This window comes from Oratosquilla oratoria, chromosome 31 (assembly GCF_046742065.1).
Source record: "Oratosquilla oratoria isolate Oo_2021 chromosome 31, ASM4674206v1, whole genome shotgun sequence".
NCBI classification, from domain to species: Eukaryota; Metazoa; Arthropoda; class Malacostraca; order Stomatopoda; family Squillidae; genus Oratosquilla; species Oratosquilla oratoria.
The window spans coordinates 45,895,245-45,900,244 of NC_134807.1; the positions used below are offsets into that span (position 1 = coordinate 45,895,245).

Below are 5,000 nucleotides of genomic sequence, written 5' to 3' on the forward strand. Positions count from 1 at the left end.
GGAATCAGATAAAACCATTTCTGGTTGCATCAGAGTATTTATTTTACCGAAATGGTAAATTACACATCAAACGTTACAGTACAATTTTGCAGAATTATGCATGTTAACTATTGAACACATATGAATGTAAGTTCTATAAAATACCATGAATATAAACCGAACAGTCTGTTTTCCTTGTTCTTAGTGATGTTTCATTGATTAGGTAAGTGCAACTAAAGATCATTACTCATTCGCACTACAATGATGGTAATTTAGTTAGGACATTTGCACTTGCATAAACGTGAGCACTTCAAGTCAGCCTTTTTGCACTTGCATGACGAGCAGGGTTTTGTGCACGCGCATTTCACGTCTAGATCAAACACATCCCTGGCAAGGGGCAACGTGGTCCATATGGGAACCAGTTGGCCATCTCTTTCCATCCATCCATGATTGCTTGGGCTTGGGACTTGTGCCAGTGGCTCGTGCGCTGTGGTCCAGATGCTCGCCTGGAAGACACTCCTTTTGAGATGTTGGTCCAGCGCATCACTTGTAGGCGGTATTCTTTCCACATTCCGAGTCCTGTGACAGAAAACCCTCATTCGAACAAGGTCAACGTTGGTGTCATCAGTGATAGGTTCGTCGGAGTACATTTTGCAAACAAAGTGACTCACCACTTCCCTCAACTCTGGCGATGTAAGAAACGGTGTGCTAGCAATTGTCGCAAACTCATTCAAGAGGGATGGAACCTCATCTTTCCGCTTGAAGCAGTATCGCTTGCCTTTGTATTTGAAAGATGACGTGCTGTCTGACCCAGTGAATGCTTGAAAGAGAGCCAAGGCTTTGCACATTGTCGCACCCAAACTTGAGGCAATGCTGTTGAGGGATATCATGTTGACTGTCTTTCCTGTTTTAAAAGAAATCCAGATTTCTGACTCCGGATTGACAGCCTTGATGTGGTAGAAGTTACACAGAAGTATTATGACAACGTCTGTGTCGCCAGTATAGACCATTCCCTGTGATGAATATTGGAGGACATGGAGAAGATGTACCAGGACACGAATATCTGCCTCCTCATAATTATATCGTCCCATGGGGGTCCATGCCCTGCATTGAGGACTTGGTCACCAGAAGTTATATAAACCTGTTTGCCATCATGGAATGGTATTTGCACAATGTTAGTTGACAGGAATGAGAAGAGCTCTTTTTTATTTTCGGCATTAGACAAAAAGTTTTGCCAATTTCCAGGTACTTTGGCAGAACCACATACTCGCTGTCGTGTGCCTTTTCCTCGCTTTTCTCTTATGGTCGCTTTAATTGACATTGAGCGATACTGATCCCATACAATATCCACTCGCTGCTCTTTTCAACTCATGCTGGATTCTTGGGCAGAAAATTTGGTGAAATATTCAGCAAATGTTTTGCCTTGGACAGCTGTACCAGGAAGAGAGTGGATCAGTGCACCGCCATCAATAACGATGGCCCCATAATCATCTGGTGCGACGAGCTCCTCATCCGCAGAAAGTCCAGTACTCGCAATTGCTTCCATAATGCAGGTCAATAAATCTGACTTGTTGCAAGAATTGATGGACCCTTCAGAAGCCAGTGCAGGTGGTGATGAGGAGGATTCATGACGGAAAAATTCCTCCAAATTTCCACCCCGGCTATCAAACATAATGAATGCTTGTCCATATGTTGTTCAAAGTGTTGCACCTTCTTCTAAGCTGCTGTCTTTTTCGAGTTTTCTCCTCATGGAACAGCAGGAATTTGTTTTTCTTGATCGGAGCTTGCAGCGGTACACTTTTTGTGTCCAGCACATTCTTCTGAAAATGGTCATACTGCTCTTCTCCTTTTGATTCCAAGACTTGGACAGATGTGGCGGCGGACTTGCCAACACACACTTCATTGTCTAATGTAACTAGATCTGCACTACTCTCTTCAAATGGATTCCCTCTGCTTAGCAGCACATCCATGAGATTTGTGACATGACGCCTAAAGCGGTGCTGGGATGCACTCCCTTTCTCGTGATGAGGGAGCTCTTGACCTCCGTCGTCATCCACATCAGTGAATTGCTCTAGAACACGGCTAATTTCTGGACCTGTTGGAATCCAGCGTTCTAGCATCTCAGGGTTCTCTGTGATCCCGATCACTCCCCCAACTCCTTTCACGCGTTTGTTGGCCTGCTCGTGTGCATGATCAATCGGAATGGAGGAGTAACGATGATTGCTTCGACTTATTGTCAATGACCTGCTTCAAACTCCTCTTGGATGCTAGAAGGAAGACATTCAAGGTCTCTGATGAACACGGAAACCCACCTTGCATAATTCTGGTGATCAAGTGCAAAGAACAGAAGCACTAGTTTTTCAGAGTAGCCACCATAAGTTTGAACTTTCGCTCCCATGAAGATACTGTTCGTACTTGTGAATGAGCAACCAGAACTGCACTGTTGGTTTCTCTTTGCAAGCTCCAGAGACCCAGAGTCTCAAACTGTCCGGAAATAGATTCAATTTGGAAGTGGGTGGAAACAACTTTTCCAACCGTGTAGTTAATGAATGGAATAAACTTCCTGCACAGGTAGTGCAATGTAGTTCAGTTGGATCATTTGCTCTCAAGTAAGATGTCGCTGCAGTAAATACATGTAAGTATATAATAACCGAGTATATCTGATTCCTTGACCATAAAAACCTAGGTATAGACACCAAATTCATGTTTCTAGGTTGAAAAGTTTCCGAGATATTGACATTATTAGATTTTGATGGCGGCCATCTTGGAAAATGGCGGGAATGTATGAAGATTCCATGTGATCTTTGTCCACTCGGACCAAAATTGTTACTTAGACCCTAAGCTTCAACCTGGTACCAAAAACTAAACTTTTGCAAAAACTTGAAGTGAAAATGAAAATTCGCTTATGGTGGGAACCGCACTAGAAGGAATGGTAGATCAGAGTGTGTGGACTACGTTTCGACATGCGCACCTAGGCATACAGTATAAATATTCATCTATATATATATATATGTTCACCAATGTGACTGTATACATGTATATACGCGTAGATGTGTACATACATTCATGTGTAAATGTGTGGATGTGTACATATATGATATACGTGTGAATACAAACAGACACACACACACACACACACACACACACACACACACACACACACACACACACACACACACACACACACACACACACACACACACACACACACTCACACACACACGGCTCGGTGGCGGATTGGTAAAGCACTGGCCTCACAAGCCAGAGAACCGGGGTTCGATTCCCCGGCCGGGCGGAGATAAGTTGGGTTTGTCTCCCTTCACGTGTAACCCCTGTTCACCTAGCAGTGAGTAGGTACGGGACGTTAGTCAAGGAGTTGTGACCTTGCTGTCCCGGTGTGTGGTGTGTGAGTGGTCTCAGACCTACCCAGAGATCGGCAAATAATGAGCTCTGAGCTCACTGCCGTAGGGTGGTGTCTGGCTGTCTCGACAGAGATTGCAGCAGATCCGAGGTGAACACACACACACACACACACACACACACACACACACACACACACACACACACACACACACACACACACACACACACACACACACACACTCACACGATTATACCCATGGGCCATTTTAAGTACAGCTGTTGGAGTTGTCCCTCTATCCTTCATGTCAAATTGAAGAGTTAGTAGTTTGCAAATTATATTTTGATTGGTAGTTTCATTTCAGCTCTAAGATGGTCTTGGAAAGAACATCTCTGTTTGATGCCCTACTTTGCAGGCTTTAGCCTCACTAATGTCAAACTACATTATTTAGACGAGAGATAGTCTCTGGACCAACACTTAGATTACGCTCACTCACTCCTGTGGTTCACTCCTGTCATTGCTCTGGGTTATCCACAAGTTATTCGACATCTAATACTTAGATGACACTGGACTAAATCTACTCCTGCCATCAAAGTGGCACACCTTGAAGATGTCCTGGCGGAGGGCACAATATTTTATCTGTTTGAATTGAAGACCCCAAATGGAGTGGGTCAGACTAATGCAATTAGTCCCTCAGAATGCAGCAGTGGTGAGCTGGTGGCTTAATCGGAAGCGTGTTGGTCTCGCATTTGCTTAATTGTGGTTTTGAATCCTGCACTCCTCTCCGAGTCCCAGCAGTGACTGTTTGTTACCTGCTCCGGCAGTTCACGAAGCGCATAAGGCAAGGGTGACGATTTCAGCCGCAGTAAAGCACCTCCTGGCTTACCTTCCTCACTTTCTTTTTCTTTTTCTTCTTCTTCTATGAAGTAGTATCACAACCTGGGTTTTATTTTGAGTACAATGATATATATTCTATTTATCTCACGGACAGAGCCTAGGTGACATGGAGCAAGGTTTACTTTACACTACATTTGTTATGGACAGTTATGCCTGAAGGGTGACCTGAACGGTAAGAACAAACGCAAGTAAAACGGTGTCTTTACACACTCAGTTTCATAATTTCATTTCACTAGTTCAAGCATAGCTTTTAGTTCAAATTGTACCTAGTGTCCAGTTTTCACCATTGGTTATTTCATATTTGTATTTATGAAGATCAGATTCAAACCAAATTGAAAGCTTCATTTGTACCGAACGCGGGCAGACTCGATCTCATTCAAACGTTAGCATTGAACAAACAAAACAACCCTTCCACCAAAAAGTTAAAGGAGGTGTGCGTGGTTTGTATGGGAGGGGGCGGGGCCTTTGGGAGGCGCTTGTCTTGTTACGGAGGCGGGATGAATTGCTGGGCGGGTGCGGAGGCGTGGCAGTAGGGGCAAGGCAGGTGGAAGGGTAGCGGGAGGGGGGGAGGTGGGAAAAGGAGAAAAGAAGGGAGAGAGGGACGGAGGTAGAGAAGGAGAAGGGAAGGGAGGTAGAGAGGGAGGGAGTTAGGGGGAAAAGATAGGCAGGAGGAAACGAAGGGGAGATATATATATATATATATATATATATATATATATATATATATATATATATATATATATATATATATATATATACATAT

The 5,000-nt window shown here is 43.9% G+C and overlaps 1 protein-coding gene across 1 annotated transcript in view; it reads left to right on the forward strand.

Moving 5' to 3' along the window:
• The window catches only part of LOC143041725 (uncharacterized), a 174,765-nt gene that overhangs the window by 62,185 nt on the left and 107,580 nt on the right, over positions 1-5,000 (forward strand). The gene's annotated exons all lie outside the window — the stretch shown is intronic.